Genomic DNA, 17,471 nt, shown 5'->3' on the forward strand with positions numbered 1-17,471 from the left:
TGGTCCCCCTTATTTTTGATGTAAATAGAACTGATCATGAAGTTCACTCTCAAAACATTTTCCACATTTTCATATTTCACCTGCTTCAAGGCTTTCAAACTTTGGTTTAAGTAGTATCATTATCTCAAACATATACGGTACATCTTCAGAAACCATCTGGTCACAGTTTTGTTTCCATTATTGCTCCTATCTTAGTTTTGATAATTTCTCTTTACCATTTTCAAATCTCTCCAGGAACTGTTTAACATCTCTGATTGATCTGATTGGTTATTTTGAATATTGAACTTATGTCACAAAAATCAATATAAAGCAAAAATCCCTTTGTACATAGTGTGTAAGAGGCAAAAATAGTTGATTCATTATTCTGGAAAAAAATATGAATCAGTGTGTATTTGTATAAACTGAAAGCATGTTTCTTTTATTTGTATATTTCACAATGGTAACACTTTACTTCAAGTAACTAAAGTATTTTTCAAATGTTAAAAATAAAGTTATGGATTCAGTACTTAAGTTTCTTATTAATGTATCGTGCCCTATATATTTAATCATGCTGTTGAAGAAATTAAAAATTAATCTTCTTGGTATTTTCAAATGACTTCTACATCATAAGTAAATACACAGGGCAGATAACTTTCTAAACCGCTTTAGTACAGAGCAAAACTATTTTTACATTGACTCCAAAATATCTTGAGCTATTTTCAGTTTGTTTTAATGTTGTGAAAAAAGTGTAAAACTATGCTGGCTTTCCTTTAAGGCAAAAATTGGTACAACATTATAGTACATTTTAAACACACTAATTCAGATATATTTTTTAAAATAAATAAAAAAATGCTAATCACCATGTGAAAAATGTTTAACCTTTAAAATGTTTAGCACTACAGATGGTGTTCTTTTGATGGGCATTGACCTGTATGGATACAAAAAAAAGAAAACAAAAATGTTTTGTGACTTTTTGTTTCCTGTTTGTTTGTATCCCTTGTCATGTCCTTATTTAACTGATCCAGGCGAGTGACATCATCTAGGCCGGGGGTCTTCAACAATTTCTGTAGTGAGAGTTACTTTTGATCAGTGAAAATCATTGGAAGCTACTGAAGTCTCAGCAACTTACGCATTGTTACCAGACACTCCCCAGGCCCAACTTCATTGACTTTAAGTCCATATAGCCAGATGGTTCATAGAGCTAGATACTATGGTTTGAACTAAATACAATAACTAAGGGCACTAAGAAAGGGCTGCCATGTCTGTCAGTGAGAAAGCAGTCTTTAGGGATGTAGGAACAAGTGTGCGTATGAATGGGACATATTTGTACAGGTGACTGAGAGTCTATGTCATATGTACTTGCAGCACAGGACATACCTTTAGCTATATGTGGCATTGTTACATGTATTACACAAACATACAATCTTTTTTTAAGTAAATGGTAGAAATTTAAAGTGCAAAAAAAATTCTGCAAAAAAGTTCATAATATGGAATATTTATGAACACCTAAAATTTCTCTCATTTAATAAAAATGGTTGTATTTTCCCGTTATACTAATGGCACAGTGTCTACTGACCACTGGGAGTAAGGGGCCTGCCATTTGTAAATTTGACATTTTGAAATGGGAGAAGATTACTATAAAGAGTTAACTTAATCATTAAGGTAACTTTCCATTTCACTTTCTGAAGCCTGATAATGATAATGTAAAATGAATACAGCCTTCCCTTAACATTAAATGAAAAATATGACATTGTGCCTATTTGACCATTAACTCAAGGCTGTGAGCTATTCTGATGATGTCTGGGAGCTACTGGTAGTTCGCGATTGACTGGTTGGAGACACCTGATCTAGGCTGAGTAATTAGTGGGATAATACAAATAGCATAAATCTTTTTTATTTGGTTTGTCAAATATATATGTATATATATATTCATTTGTATTGAAAATATAATATATTTTCTAAATCAACATTATGTTAATCAGTTTCCATTTGACAAGCCTACAAGAAATATGGGAGACCACAAATACCTATTTTCTAGAAGGTTATAAACTTTCTTTACTCCAGCAATTTTTTAATCCTCTGGCAGGGCTAAAGGTGGAATTATCATTTTTATGACCTTGGAGACTAAGGGGCAAGTTCATGATTTACATCCATGGGTTCCCATTTTGCAAGCCCTTAAAATTTGATTTACTGGGTCCTTTGTAGTTAATTTGTTAAAGTTTTATAAAGGGAAAACATGGGTTCAGGTTCCACCCTGTGTTCACAGCTTGAGTTTATATACTCAATCATTAACAAAGCATCGGAGGGGGCCAATAAGCTTAATAATTGCCGGGGACTTCAATACACATTTATGCAAAACCTCTATTGATGTGTTTGCTAACAACAGGGCCACACTTGGAACACACAAAGGATGGGTCTGACTTAGTGGCAATGTTAAATGATTTTAATCTTGAATTTACTTTGGATATGGTGGAAAACCTCTTGAAGAGGGACCTACTCCAAGGGTTTGTTCCTCTATTATTGATTATATTTTTTAATCTGCCTCATTATACTCTATGATTTCTAGATTTAGTTTTTCTGATCAAGTATTTAGTGATCACAATCCACTGACCCTAGCCCTCTTGGGCTCTGAGCATCTTCTTGGAGCAAGCTAAGGGCCTGTATGGATCCCCAGACTCACTGTCAGGGCAGACACTTAGGAGGGACATTTTGTTAGCACTCTATTTCACTGCTGTGCCAAAGAAATTAAAACCTGTCTTGATCTTTTCTTGCTTGACCATATGCTTTTATCAGTCTTTGCCTCTAATCCCCCCAAAATCACTGAGCTTCTTGAAATACCAACCTCATCATCTTCCTCCCCCGCCTCGGAATAATTTGATCCGAGCTGATATAGGGCTTTGTGTAATATAAAAAGCGCTCTTAGAACAACTGCTAGAGACAAGGTACAAGTAGCCATTTTTTGGCGTAAATATAAGGAGTCAAAAAGAAGGAAAGGGACCCTAAGGGATAAGGCATAGGAGGAGTTGGTTCAAGCTAGTACAGCTAGAAATTGTTCAACCTTCTGGAGTATTATCAATCAGCCCCATTTTGCCAAGGAGAATGCTTCTACCTTGTGTCATCACATTACTGCACAGGACTGGGTAACCCACTTCGAGGGCATTTTTTAACTGTATAGGCCAGTCAGACACTGGGAGGTTGGGTACCATTGAGATGGGGAAATCAAGCTTTGGTTTCACCATGGAAGGGATTACACAGGGCATCGGGGGTCTCACAAGGCATAAGGCCCCAGGCCCAGATGGCATACCGCCTGATCCATATGCTCAACATTTGAAAATTTGGGCTCCATTGTGGACCCTGATTTTGAACACTGCCTCTCTGCCTTCTTCAGTCATAGTGACTATTTTCAAAAAGGGTGACAAAGACAAACCCAGTGCTATATACCCATTTCACTTACAGACTTGGTTGTTAAGGTGCTGGGGCGGGTTTTAATGAATAGAATGCAATTTGGGGCAGATGACAATAATATAATCTCGGACTCCCAATATGGCTTAAAGTCGGGCAAATCTACCATTGACCAGCGTATGAACCTTTATATAGTGACTAATAAATATACTATTGGAGGGGCGTGGCCAAGATGGCGGCCAAGTAGGACGTGTCTGCTTGCTACTCTGGTCCTTCACCTGGGCCCCAGCTCAACAGCATGGTATAGCTGACCCAGGGGTGAAGAAATTTCGCTGACACCCCCTTCTAATGATCCTGTGGATTCTGTGCCAGGAGGCGGCGAGGAGGCGAGATGCAGGCCCTGGAGGACTGCGTCTGCTGCTCCCGCGATGCTGTTCCTTCGAGTCAATCGCCTGGAGGCCTGCGTACAACATTTGGCTGGAGCCTGCGCCGGCTCGTGCACTTAGGATGTGGAGTGCTTGGCATCGGTGGATCCGGGCCGCAGTGTGCAGTGAACCCCGCCAAGGGAGCCCTGCTGCAAGATCAAGCCCGGAGAGTAGGAGAAGCGAGCCGGCTGAAGACCTGAAGACCCGTAGCCCCCCTTGGGGGAAAGAAGTGGGCTCCTTGTGCGCTGGTACACCAGCGGTCGGCCTGTGGGAGTGTGAGGCCTGATGGAGGCAAGGCGGGCCACGTGGGAGACGGGGAGGGGCAACTTACAGTGACAGGAGCCGGCACGAGGGGCTGGTTCCCTGAACATCGGGCGTGGAGTGGGCAGCAGGGCCCACTCCCTGGAGCACAGGAGTGGGCTGGATTGTATTATAGCACTGTGTTACCCCCCCAGACAAGCAGCGGGAGATGGAGGCCCGAAGTGACTGGTGGCCTGCCCCGGGGGAGTGAGTTAACACATAGCTCCGTGAAGGGTCCCAGAGCACATCTGATGTTTCTGAGTGGTGTGACGGCCTAGAGAAATACTGCGCAGACAGGACGGGGCCCGAGTGGGCTCACAACTGCGGGGAACACCTGGGAGCAGGAAGACTAGTGCAGCAGGTCCCGAGATAGTTGGGGGTAGTCCCCGTGTGCTTGCCAGGGCCGACTGTTGGGCAACGACCGGGAGACCAGAGCGAGCAGACGGGCCGGCCCGCAAACACTGCCCCCTACAAGAGAGCAGACAGAAATCGGCGAGGGGGGAAGACTGCCTATGCAGGCCCTGAGTTGCTTGAGGCCTAGCTTCGGTGTAGTGCAGAGTTGGATGGTGCAGTGACGGATTGCTCTGAGAAACTCAGAGGGTGAGCGGGGTCCCGCATCTCCCTTTCTTGATTCAGCTGTTCTTGGCCTCGGGCTCTGAAACCAAAGCCCAGAGTACGGACATAAGAGGAGGAGCAGTGACTTTTAACCAGGGCGACCAACAAGAAGAAGAAGGAGCGTTCAGTAAAGGATCTCCTCCTTAAAATCGGCGCTGGAGGGACCTAGGTGGCCCCGTCCTCGAGTGGACACTTAGTAGACCACGAGCAGGGTGCCGCCAAAGGCGCAGTCACACGCTCCTTCCATTAATCCTTATTCACCTCTCTGAAAGGGGAATTCCATGCCATGAAGAAAGAGATATCCCTGGAACTCCGGGAATTGCGAAGGGACATAGACTCAGTTGACGAAAGAGTGGACACACTGGAGACACAGGCCTTGACGAGGGATGAAGAGATTGACCAGTTTCAACAAGAGGGCCTCCGCCTTCAAAGCCAGCAACTGGACCTTCAGGCCCATGTGGAGGACCTTGAGAACCGCTCCCGACGGAACAACATAAGAATTCAAACGGTCCCTCACGGAGCGGAAGGGCAGGACATAAAAGCCTTCATGGAAGTACTCTTCCGATTCATCTTGGGAGCCCCTGTGGAGCAGCAGATCAAATCGAATCGGACCCACTGAGTGGTGCCTAAGAGACCGGTGACAGCTTCCCCTCCGGACATCCTAACGTGCGTCCACGACTTTCAGCTGAAAGAACGGATTCTCCAGGAAGCACGCGACAAGCACCACATAGACCTTCACTCATCCAGGCCCCTCCTGTATCAGGACTTAGCCGCATCCACCCTGCAAAAAAGAAGGGAGGTCAGGCCGATCACAACATTCTTGCGCTCCAAAGACATTTCATATTCCTGGGGGCACCCCTTCCGGATAATTTTAAAATGGGATGGCAAGCTCCATCAAATTCGCTCTCTCTGCATGAAGCCAAAACACTAATCAATCTGCCTGAAGAGGACGTGGGGGCCCCAACGCAGATTACACTGGAGGACAATGCACTGGAGCAGAGAGATGGCGATGGGTGGGAAGGTACCCCCTGCGCCTCCGACCAGACCCCGAGACAATGGCCAAAGAAAGTAAAGCAGTTATTGCAACACTGGAAGAGGACTCAGCTGCCGCAGAGTGAAGACCGCAACAAAATAACACTGTGGGGGTGAGTGGAAGAGGTGGTGGCACTTCCGGGTTTTGAAATTGGGGCTCGGGTGGCACAGGGGTGGTGTATTGCGTCCTGCTGAACATCTCACGTCTCACCATGTGGTTTGTAACCCAGGACAATCACGGACTTCGTAAGTTACCGTTAAGTTTTGTATGTTCTGTTTTTGGAGTACTGGGGTTCCCACCTCCTCTTTCTAAATATGCAAGAGCTTGGAGAAACATAAGTAAGGACGACCATTGGGTACTCCGAGTTGGCACAAGCATGGCTATTCCCAGGTTGAAGAGGGGTCTGGTCTCACAGTTCCTTCATGCACATTCCGACATCCACTACTATGACAGCAGACATTAAAATTTTATCACTCAATGTAAAAGGCCTTAATAGCCCACTTAAGAGGTGAGCAGTCCTGTTGTTCCTAGAAAACTCTGACGCCCACATTTGCCACCTTCAGGAGACGCCCCTCCTGGCAAAGGACACTCATAGATCACGGTCTAGGGCATTCCCCGACCAGCTGTTTTCATCTCATTCCTCTAAGACAGCAGGGTCTCTGCTTGGTTCCAAGTTAAAATTGGCCTTAAACAGGCCGAGATCAAGGGCAGACTCTTAGTATACACCTTCACACTGGGTCAGTTTCCTTTTACAATAGCTACAGTTTATGTCCCCAATGACGGACAGGAGGGGTTCCTCCGGGACTCGATTCAAGAGCTGTCCGGCTCCCCTGACAGATCAATACTTCTGAGCGGGGACTTTAACTTGGCCTTAACAACAAACTGGATAGATCATGTCAGCGCACAGGGCGGACTGGGGCCCTCACTAAGAAAGGAAGGCAATTACTATCCGAGGCAGGGATTACATATGTTAGGCAGTTACACTACCGGTCCTCCAGAGAGTACACATTCTACTCGCATTCCCACAAAACGTACGCCAGAATAGATTACATGCTGACATCAGACACACTGATACAACAGACGCAAAAGGTGGAGATCCTTTCATGCCCCCAGTCTGATCACTCAGCTGTGTGTATATCTCTGTCTCTTCCCCACTATGGCTTGCCTCGGCGCCTTAGAGAGATGATGTTGCAGCGTCCCTCCGTAGTCAAGCAGCTCACCAAAGCTATAACTGACTATCTGGCCATCAACCACACTCCAGATACATCCATTGAAATTCTGCGGAACGCCCTGAAGGCGGTGGTCAGGGGGGAGTTCCTAGCGATATCCGAAGCTGATAACAAGACCCGGAGAGAGAAAAGAGAGCAGCTCTCGAATGCAGTAATGGGATTAGAATGCATCCACCAGAGAGCAGATGCACCTAGGGTCTGGAAATAACTCAAAACAGCGAGAGCCCAGTTGGCAGGCCTCGATACAGATAGAGACAAGTACACTTCTCTCCGACTCTGACACGCCTTTTATGTGGGGGGGATAGAAGCGTGAGGCTCTTAGCCAATAGATTGAGGGCGCAGAGGCAGACATCTAACATCTCCATGGTAATAGATCAGCTAGGACAGGAGCAGACTACTGATCAGGGCATTGCGGAGACATTTAGACAGTTCTATGCATCCTTATAGAGGGCTCAGAAATTACCGTAGGAGCGCCCAGTCTGATATTTACAGGGGGTGAACACTGCTCAGCTAGTCCTGAGTCAAACTGCGGACCTTGAATTCCCAATTAGGCTGGAGGAAGTTATCGCTGCCATATCTAAATTAAAACCGCATAAATAACAGTGTACAGACGGATTTCCTTCTACCTTTTTTAAAACCTTTTGCGCTACATTGGCCCCGTTGCTGGTGAGGGTATACAACTCGATTGAGGCGTCCACTCCCATGCCGCCATTGATGTTCGAGGCATTGGTGACAGTAATTCCTAAAGCAGGTAAGGACAAACGACATTGTGCATCGCATCGCCCTATTTCCCTCCTCAATGTAGACCTAAAGATTTTCACTGGGATCTTGGCACAGAGACTCTCCCCTCACCCACCAGGGTTGATAGACCCTGATCAGTCGGGTTTCGTCCCTGGGCGTCAGAGTTCTGACAACACAAAACGCCTCTTGCGTCAAATGTGAATGCTTCAAGGTCGAGCGCATGATATTCTCTGTTGACACTAAGAAAGTTTTCAACAGGATTCACTGGCAGTATCTCAAGGCAACCCTAATCCCTTTTGGCTTGCCACAGCGTTTTATCGAATGGGTGCTAGGCAGCTACACTAATCCCTCTGCCTCAGTGAGTGTGAACGGTCTTATTTCAAATACCTTCCCCATCCAACAAGGAGCAACACAGGGGTGCCCACTGTTGCCACTCATGTTCGCCTTGTACATGGAGCCCATGGCTCAGCGGGTACGGGATGACCCCTTAATCTCAGGGGTGCAATTCAGGGGTGAAGAGCATAAAATTAGTCTCTACACCGATGACGTGGTAGCCACCTTGGAGAAACCTAGGGAATCTCTTCTCACGAGGCACACAGACGCTCGCCTAACATCAGACTTGTACAAACTCATCAAGAGCAACCCTGGCACTGAGAAGTCTCCTGGTCAGCTGCGATGGGAAGGGGAACTGGGTAGATCACTGTCACAGAAAGAATGGTCTGACATATATTATAGAGCCGAGCACACAGCACGTAATGAAGCAAGCATTGAAACGGCCACGAAAATAGCCACCTACTGGTACCTAACTCCCCCCGACTTCACAGAGGTAACCCATGACGAAGTCCTCAATGTTGGAGGGCATGCGGCTCGCTGGCCACTCTGACTCACCTGTTATGGGAATGTCCCCACTTGGCGAGCTATTGGAAGCAGATACTAGACCATATTAATTCTCACTTCGACACCCAAATTCTCCATTTCCCAGCTTACACTCTTCTGGGTCTCTCCAACCCAATCACCTTCCCACTCGGGGCACGGAGAGGCAGACAAATGGCACTAGCATTTGGGGCGGCCCTACAAAACGTCCTCTCCCACTGGGGTACAACAACCATTCTGACTCCCCTGGGACTGCTGCTTAGATTGTTGGGTATACTGGGGATGGAGAAAATGTCATTGTCACTTACAAACCCTGATGCTTCCTTCCAAGACTTGTGAGAACCCTTCTTAAAATTGCTGACCTCGGAATTTACGGACCATACCTGCCCGAAATACTTGAGACTTCTAAGATTGGCAGATCCACCTCCAAAGGCAACGCTAGATGATCATGCACAACACAAAGCCTAAATCCTCCAGGGATAATCGACCAATGAAGAGACTGAAAGAACATTGTACTCGCTTGAACCATTTTGACAGGAGGGGGGTGGGAGGGGGTCTTTCTTTGTGTTTCTTGTTTTTCGATTGAAGCAGTCCTCTTCGTGGACTATACAACAATAAGTATAGCATACCTTTAATCTTTGTATGTTGTCTATTTGGATTGAAAACCAATAAAAGAAATTGAAACATAAATATACTATTGCCCGATCTGAATTAATCCACCTGGCCTTCATGTACCTCATGGCTGTGTCCGACCGGGTCAACCACGATAAGCTGTGGAATATCCTTTTGAATCTAGGTGTGGATCCGAACATAGTTTATTTTTTATGGGACCTCCATGCTGAAACCACTGCTTTAGTAGGATACTCAAATGACAGTTTAAAAACGAGATGTGGGGTTTGACAGGGATGTATTCTCGCTCCATTCTTTTTTTCCCTTTATATTAGTGGGTTGGAAAAGGCTTAAACTGTCGTCAAGGTGGACTGTCCATTTGTTTGCCTTCGACCCCTATCTGTACTCTTATATGCAGATGACACAGTCCTGATGGCGAGAACGACAAACAGTGGCGGCCATTGTGATTGGTTAGCATCCTGGCTCCCCTGACCAATCACAACCCTGCAATGCAGCGTTGTGATTGGTCTGAGCGTCGTGGTTCGATGCTCAGCTAGCGAATGGGGGCCTGGACATGTTCTCCATGCAGGCTGTAATGCAGCCTGTGTTAAGAACAGGGAAAGTGTGCATGACTGTTTGCCCGACCCCAGAGGGCCGACCAAACAGTCATATGCACTTAGGAGTGGGCAAACCACTCCGCCCCTGCCCTGCCCCGAGAGCAGAGCAACCTCTCCCACCGGCAAAGCAGCACGGAAACATAGAATGATAATAGCTCAAAGTTATTATCATTTTATGTTTCCTTTATTTTCCCTGCTAAAGCAATGAGACAACGCTCCTCTGCCATAGCGGGGGAGCCACCACTGACAGAAAAGAGCCAGCAAATTCTCTTGAACTCCTTTGACTCTTTTATGAGGGAACTAGACCTGTCTGTTAATCTTTCCAAATCTTACATCAAGGTGATGGAGCCCAAGCACACTAGTATTAAGACTTTTACTATAAACCACTATACTTTAGCAAAAGTTGGGAGTTTCCCATATCTGGGGGTGTTATTTGATTCGAACTTGAGTTGGAAACCCTGGGTATAAAAAGAAGCTGAAACTCAAGAAGTCGATAGGTGCTATGTTTAGCTACGTATTCAGGTTGGGTAGCAGGCCCCTTAAAGCACTAGGTGAGATCTATCAGTCTAAGTACATCTCCAAAGCACTGTATGGGAGTGGCATATGGGGCTTTTTACCAGCAAATGAGCTTCAGATATTTATGGGTTGACAAGACCTGTGATTATTCCTTGAAGTGGGTAGTCACCTACTCCAAATAGTGATCCAATTTCTTACGCAGCATCATAGTGGAGTTGCTTTTGATGCACCTTTGGACCTTTCATGAAATCTGGTACATTTTGAACTTGACTGACAAACTGTCACTTGTGTATTTGATGTAGTCATAACATGATGTTCAACCTGGGGTCAAACAGAACAAGGTAAAGAAACATACCAATAGAGACGTTTACTGTGTCTGCTGCAAGTATGTCAAGTGGGAAGAAAATTTGACTTTTTCCACAGAACCATCCTGTTCAGTCCCATGCAGCAGCTCCAGAAGAGTCACCCTGCTCAGAGGTAAGGTAACCATCAATGCTGTATGCTCCTCATGTCAGTGGTAGATTTAGATCCAGTTCACATGGTACATCCTGTCAGGCTCTTTGTGGTGCTGATTTGGCAGATCTTTTTAAGAATACTGTATGCACAAGCTCACCTGTCCTACAAAGCATTTTGGTGTATGGGGTCCAGGATCATTATCTCCTACAAAGTGGGTTTCTGGTCGATCGTGCTTTAATGTGTGCCTGATTTATTTCGAGGGAGGTTGCTCTTTGTTTTTCTTATGAGCTTGGCCTTGTTCTTTTGATGTCCCAGAACACAGTCTACCATGTCAAGAGTGGGATACCTTGGGTTCCGCTTCCCATCCCTCTTTTACAAGGGTGAGTGGATCCTAAACAGGGTGGCGAAAAGCAGCTTAAAACGGTTGAAGTCCATTCCTTTCTATGGCAGTCCACTGTATGCAAGTGGCAGACCTAAAGCCCTGCTAAGATCTTGCCAGATGCATCGTATGCAAAACCTACCACTGTGAGACCAACTGCAGAGTCAAAATAAATAGTCACTTTTTTGTCATCCATCCAGTATATTGTAAAAGAAGTGATGATAGTTGGAGATCATCAAAACTTTAGAGGGCGTCCCTTCGGGGCCTGGCTAATGTCAAAGACCAGGTTGGTGGTTTGCTAGAGAATCCGAAATATCACTGCTTACAGGTCTCGCCTGTAAGCACCCGTCATATCTCTTGTTCGCCGTGGAAGAAAAATGCTGTTGTGGCCCATCACAAGACTTAGGACTCATACTGTGGGATTTTTCTTCCAGCTTTAGAACCCTGGGATTCTGAAATACTCTTTAATGGTTACTGGGCAGCTTGTTTAGGCCCCTCACGTGACTTCTGTGACTAATCACTAGTTTTCCATTTTGAGTCACGCTATTGGTGACCTAGTGGTACGCCTCTGCAACTAGTGTCTTAGGGTCTGCACCTTGGGAGTCAGAAAGATACTGACACAGATTTTGGGTGCAAGTCTCCAACAGGTGAACAACAAGCAAAAGAATAGCTTGCACATCAAAGGTAATAATCTTCTCCCCTTCAATTCATCTGTTCAAGAGATTAATACACACATCCATTCAAGACTCTTAGGTTTATGCTCCTCCTTATCAGTCTCTTTGAACTTGAGTCGGGTCAAAATGCTGAATCAACAATTCTTTCTTCTTCACATAATCCTGCTGATCATTCACATCTACTTCCTTCAATCCTTCCATTCCTGTAGGAGACAGTCAATTAACTAAAACTGCAGCTTCTCCTCCAATGTAAGATTTTGGACTTCAGAGGCTTACTTAGAAGAAGCACACCATACCAAAACAAAATTGCCCAAGGAGTATATTTCTACCAAATCCTTAGAGAGGCAGGAGAGGGGTTCACAGGGGGTTTCACTGTTGCAGGAGAGGTCCTCAGGTCCTCTTACATCAATGTTCAACCTTGAATGCTTGAGCATTGCGCCTCTCCCTTTCTGCTCTATCTTTCCCCGTCTTTCTTTCTCCCATCTCTCTTTCGCCTGTCTTTTTTTCTCTTTCTCCTCTTTCTCTCAGCAATCTATTTCTCTCCTGTCTCTGTGTCTCTCTTCCTCAGATAGCTACATCTTTGAGTTTTCCAATTCCATTTGATGAGTATGAAGATATGTTGTAGGGCTGCTGTATTTTAAAATAGACACAGTACCAGTTTACCCAGGAAGTCTACTATATCCTTATTGTGGAAGTACATTCATTCCTCAGAAGGTCTGCAATAAACGTATCGAGCATAACCAACACTGCTCAACATGACTACTATTCTTTGTATGCTCAGAATGACACATTATTGGCCAATACAAATATTTACATTTTTCATTGGAGTTGCTTTACTCTTTGTGGTACAGAGATAACAATTTATCAGCAAGTATGTTCCATGGATAACATCAAAGTTCTCAGCAGGGCTGCCATATTTTGCATGGACAGTACCAATGCTTCCTAGCACAGTGGGGGGACAAGATCAGTGCTTATATGCAGGGATGCTTTAATATGATTGTGATATTACACCATTGATGAGGCACATGCTTCCATGCCCTTGTGTCTGTGTTAATGACAATACCCTGATATAAATGTCCCTGGTTCAAAGTCAGTACCTCCTTCCAAGTGTTGCCGTAACGAGTAAGGTTCTCGTTGTTTTCATTTTGTTTGCTTATATAACTTAAACCACCGTTTTGTCACTTCAAGTCCCCGTCAGTGAACAGAAGAAGTAGTGGACAGACAGCTTGCAGATTATGTGCATATAGACAACTGATGCATGTTTTACACTTTGCAGGATTATTTTTGATTAACATAAATCCCTTTCTCAAGGTTGCTTAAAGAAAAAGAAAAGTTTGCTGCTTTTGAAATGTTTTATAGCACAAAGTAGGACTCCCACTTGAGCTTGTGTGCTTTTATTCTAGGTGATTGAAGTTCGTATTGATCTGAGCATTTCTTTTAATAACATTGCCAATGGACCCCAAGGCCCTGAATTGTCAACAGTGTTAAGGGGGCCACAAACTAACGCAGACTTGCCCAGCCTTCCTGGCCCCCAGGATTAAGGCACTGGCTGCTAACACACATGTCAGTACTGCTCTTCTGCCATAGGGGAGAGCTCACTGCCTGTTGTGCTGATGTAGCTGTTGCAGGCCCTCTGTTTTGCTGACCACAAGAGAACTGCCACTGCTGAAGGAGGCATAATCCTTTGACTCATCCCAAACCTCTTTAGGTCTCGGCTAGCGTTGCTGCGCACATGCGCAGCTCGATTGGCGAGATTTAATGATTTTGAGGAGTTTTGGTAAAGGGCTTCCCCGCCCCTCTTTTCCATTGGCTGGCGTCACCGTTTCTGTTAAACAATGGCCAGCCATTGGAAAAGAGCTTTTTATGATGTGTACTTCTGGCTTTTTCAGATGGCCCACTTGGACGGGCTCGCCTGCTTTCCTTCTGCCGTGAAAGGTTTCTTATCTTTATGGGGCCATGTGTTTAAACACATGGCCCCATAAAGACAAGAGATCGAGGCTTGTTGCACTTCTTTTCTGTATCTGACTGCTTTTGGAGCAAACGCCTTGCTCATTATCTCTTAGCCGCACATTTGATTTAACCCGCATTTAATGTTTAATTAAAAAAAAAAATGCTTTGCCATCATCAGCACGGCACCCACGTACCGCTTGCATTTTCAAACAAATGGCGCGTGTAACCAAACTTTCTTTTGTGGCACGGTGCTCACTTCACGGATCCGTGCCGCGTTTAATGTTTATTTTATTTATATGATTTACCATCATGAGCACGGCGCCTGCTTAGTGCACTTGCATTTTTAAACAAATAGCGCGCGTAATCCATTTGTTTGCGTCCCATGCCACATTTTGTTAGCTTCTCCTATAGCAGCAGAGTATGAGAGTGTGCAGTGCGGGTGCAGAGGGCAGTCAGGCCAAAGCAATCTATCCTAGGATCACACCGTTTGTCACAAGTGCCAGAGTTTGAATCGGATACCCTCAGCCCTCTACTTTTTGCTTTTCTATTAGCAACTTCAAGCTACAGTGATTTTTAGGGTGGCAGGCATTTTAAAGTTCCCCTGTGAGTTATGGGATGCTATTTTGGCACATAGAAAAATGTTGCAATCACTCACTGCAAAATGTATTCCCAAACTGCCCTATGCAGCGAGTAATGGAAACCACTGTGGGGAATGGGATGGAATTCTACTAACACGCAGCGATGCTCACCATGCAAAGATCGGCAAAAAATAAAGTGTGAATTCTTAATTAAACAAAATTAATCTAAAACATTGTGCTTCCTCTTCCAGCACCCCAAAGTGCCTTGACAGACCGCCTCACAGCACTGTACTTGATACCAATAGCCCTATGGCCTTGTTTGTAGAGGCCCGAACTCCTATGCGTTTTCTCATGGAAAGCAACCCTCGGTGGCACCCTTTGTCAGATTGGAGCAGTCTGGGTACATTGTACTTTTTCATAACAAACAGCGCTGCAACACCGAGCTTCATCATTGTAAAACCTGGTATTTGCAGTGCCTAGAAAGGGCAATAAACTGTTGCATTAGGCGCAGTATGGACACAAGTTATTATTATTCTGCTAAAATGCCACGGAGCATCAAGTCTGCACGAACTTTCTGACAGTGAAATTTCAAACCATCAGGCTTCATCGTTTCATAGTACTGAAGATTAAAAATTTTTTTTTATTGATAATCAATTTTATTAAGTTTTCAAAGATCAACAATAATACATTGGTAGCAATCAGACACAATATTCGGGTAAAGTACATTAAAGACTTGGACTCGTATGGCCCTTGTGGACGGACCATTGCCCCTGTCCGTCATTCACCATTTACATAGCCACTTGGACCCATCATACAGGCAGTAAGTTAAACCATTTGCCCCATATTTTGCCAAAGAGTTCGGGGCAGCCCTGGGCCTCGAAGAGGGATTCTTCTTGGGTGCCACACCAATCCACTCCCCGCCTCCAGACTCGCATAGTGGGCGGTTTGGCCTGGGACCAGAGCGCCGCAATGTCGCGCTTCGCCACTGCCACTGCCGTTCCCAGGAAGCGCTTATCGGCCCGGGATCCATCGAGGCCATCGAACACTCCCAGGATCAGGCGTAGCGGCTCATGGGAGACCTCCCACCCTAGAGTTTGTGTGAGTTCAAGCTCCATCCCCGCCCAGAATGGCGCTAGGGCGGGACATTGCCACACCGTGTGGTAAAAATCAGCTGGGGCATGGTTGAAGCGCGGGCAGGATGGGGAGGGCCGCAGGTGAGCGCGGAACAGGCGTGCAGGGGTGAGGTATGCCATGTGGAGGTAGTAGAGTTGGACTAGACACAACTTGGAGGAGGTCGTCAGGGTCTTGGGTGCCATAAAGGCGTCCCTCCAACCCGCGTCCTCCAGGGGGCCCAGCCACCCCTCCCACCGGGCACGAAGCAGGTCTAAGGATGCGGGACCTTTGTTCACCAAGGAGCGAAAAATCTGTGACACCCCCCTCTACCCAGGTTCCCCATCATCACTTGGGCCTCCAAGGGACTACATTCGGGGAAGGAGGTGGTGGATGGAATGTGGGCATGGAGGGCGTGCCTCAGCTGTAAGTACTTGTAGAATTGGGAGGAGGGGAGGGAATGGCGGTGTTGCAGGTCTGCGAATGATCTGACATGGTCCCCCACCCAAACATCTCCCAGTAGCGAGATCCCGACGTGGTCCCATTTACGGAAGTTCTGGAGGGACGAGACCTCTCCCAACCAGGCCCCGCTCCACAGAGGCGTCTGCCTGGTGAGTTTCCGGTTCCACTTCACGTAGCGTAGGGCGGTCCGCCAGGCCATGAGCACCGTTCTGGTGACGGGGGAGAGCCTGTGGAACAGGGCTCCCTTACAGATAGGCTTGGATTTGTGCAAAGTCCATTGACTGGAATTCCACTCGGTATGCCGGCACGGACCAGCCGCCCGCGAACCAGTCGTGGATCACAATAAGCCGCGTGGCCAGGTAGTAGAGGTGGAGATTGGTCACCCTGAGTCCCCCATCGTAGGGGGGTATGCGGCAATGCGCAAGGGACATGCACGGTCTCCCTCTTCCCCATAAAAATAGGGTGAGGATACTCCCCAACTCCCGAAACCAACTGCCTGGGAGATGAGTGGTCACATTTTAGAAGATGTACAGGAAGCGGGGGAGGACCATCATTTTGAAGAGGGCACTCCTACCGAGGGGATTGAGGGGAAGGGTCTGCCACCTTCTGAGGTCCGCCCTGGCCCTGGTGACCAGGGGCGTGATGTTCAGGGCCCACTCGAGCTCCGGGAGGAGCGCCACCCACACTCCCAGGTACTTGAAGTATTGCAGCCGCAAGGGGATGGTCGTTTGCCAGTCGAAGCACGCCCGGGAAGAGTGCAAGGGAACTAGGGTGGACTTCGCCGGGTTGAGCCTAAGACCAGAGACCCGTTCAAAAGCCGAACGGCTGTCCAGACAGCACGGGCCCGAGACCTCCGGGTCCGCCAGAAAAAGGAGGACGTCATCGGCATATAGGGCGATCTTGTCGATCTGATGCGGAACCCAGGCCCATCCGCGGATAAGGGGGTCTTGACGGATGAGGGAAGCCAGGGGTTCCATTGCTAGTGCAAATAGAAGCGGTGAGACTCGGTATCCCTGGCGGGTGCCCCTCCGGATAAGGAACGCCTCAGAAACCACGCAGTTGATGAGGACCCTCGAAGGACCCGGATGAGGCGCCAGAAAGGGAGGCCGAAGCCCATCCTCTCCAACACGTCCCCCAGGTAGCCCCAATCCACCATATTGAATGCTTTTTCGAAGTCTATGAAGAGCAGTGCCAGGTACGGGGTGAGGAGGTGGCGATGCGCAAGGGCGAGATGGAGACGACGTTGGTGTAGGGAAGAAGGGACGCAGGCGCAGGCAGTGTCGGGTCCTGATGGGACCCTATTCCCCTAGCCTGGGCTTCTGGGCAGAGGATAAGCATCGCTTTGAGTCGTATGTCGTCGTCAATGGTGTACATATATGCGTCGCTACCAGGAAGAATAGAGAACAGCGGCCCGTGGGCGGCTAAAAATAGCAAACTAACTGGAGACAATGGTCTCCCCCCCTTCACCACCAACTCCCCCCACCCTACACTTCCGAATATGAAGCATCTGTCGCCCTGAAAAG

The sequence above is a fragment of the Triturus cristatus genome, chromosome 8, assembly GCF_964204655.1.
Source record: "Triturus cristatus chromosome 8, aTriCri1.1, whole genome shotgun sequence".
Taxonomy (NCBI): domain Eukaryota; kingdom Metazoa; phylum Chordata; class Amphibia; order Caudata; family Salamandridae; genus Triturus; species Triturus cristatus.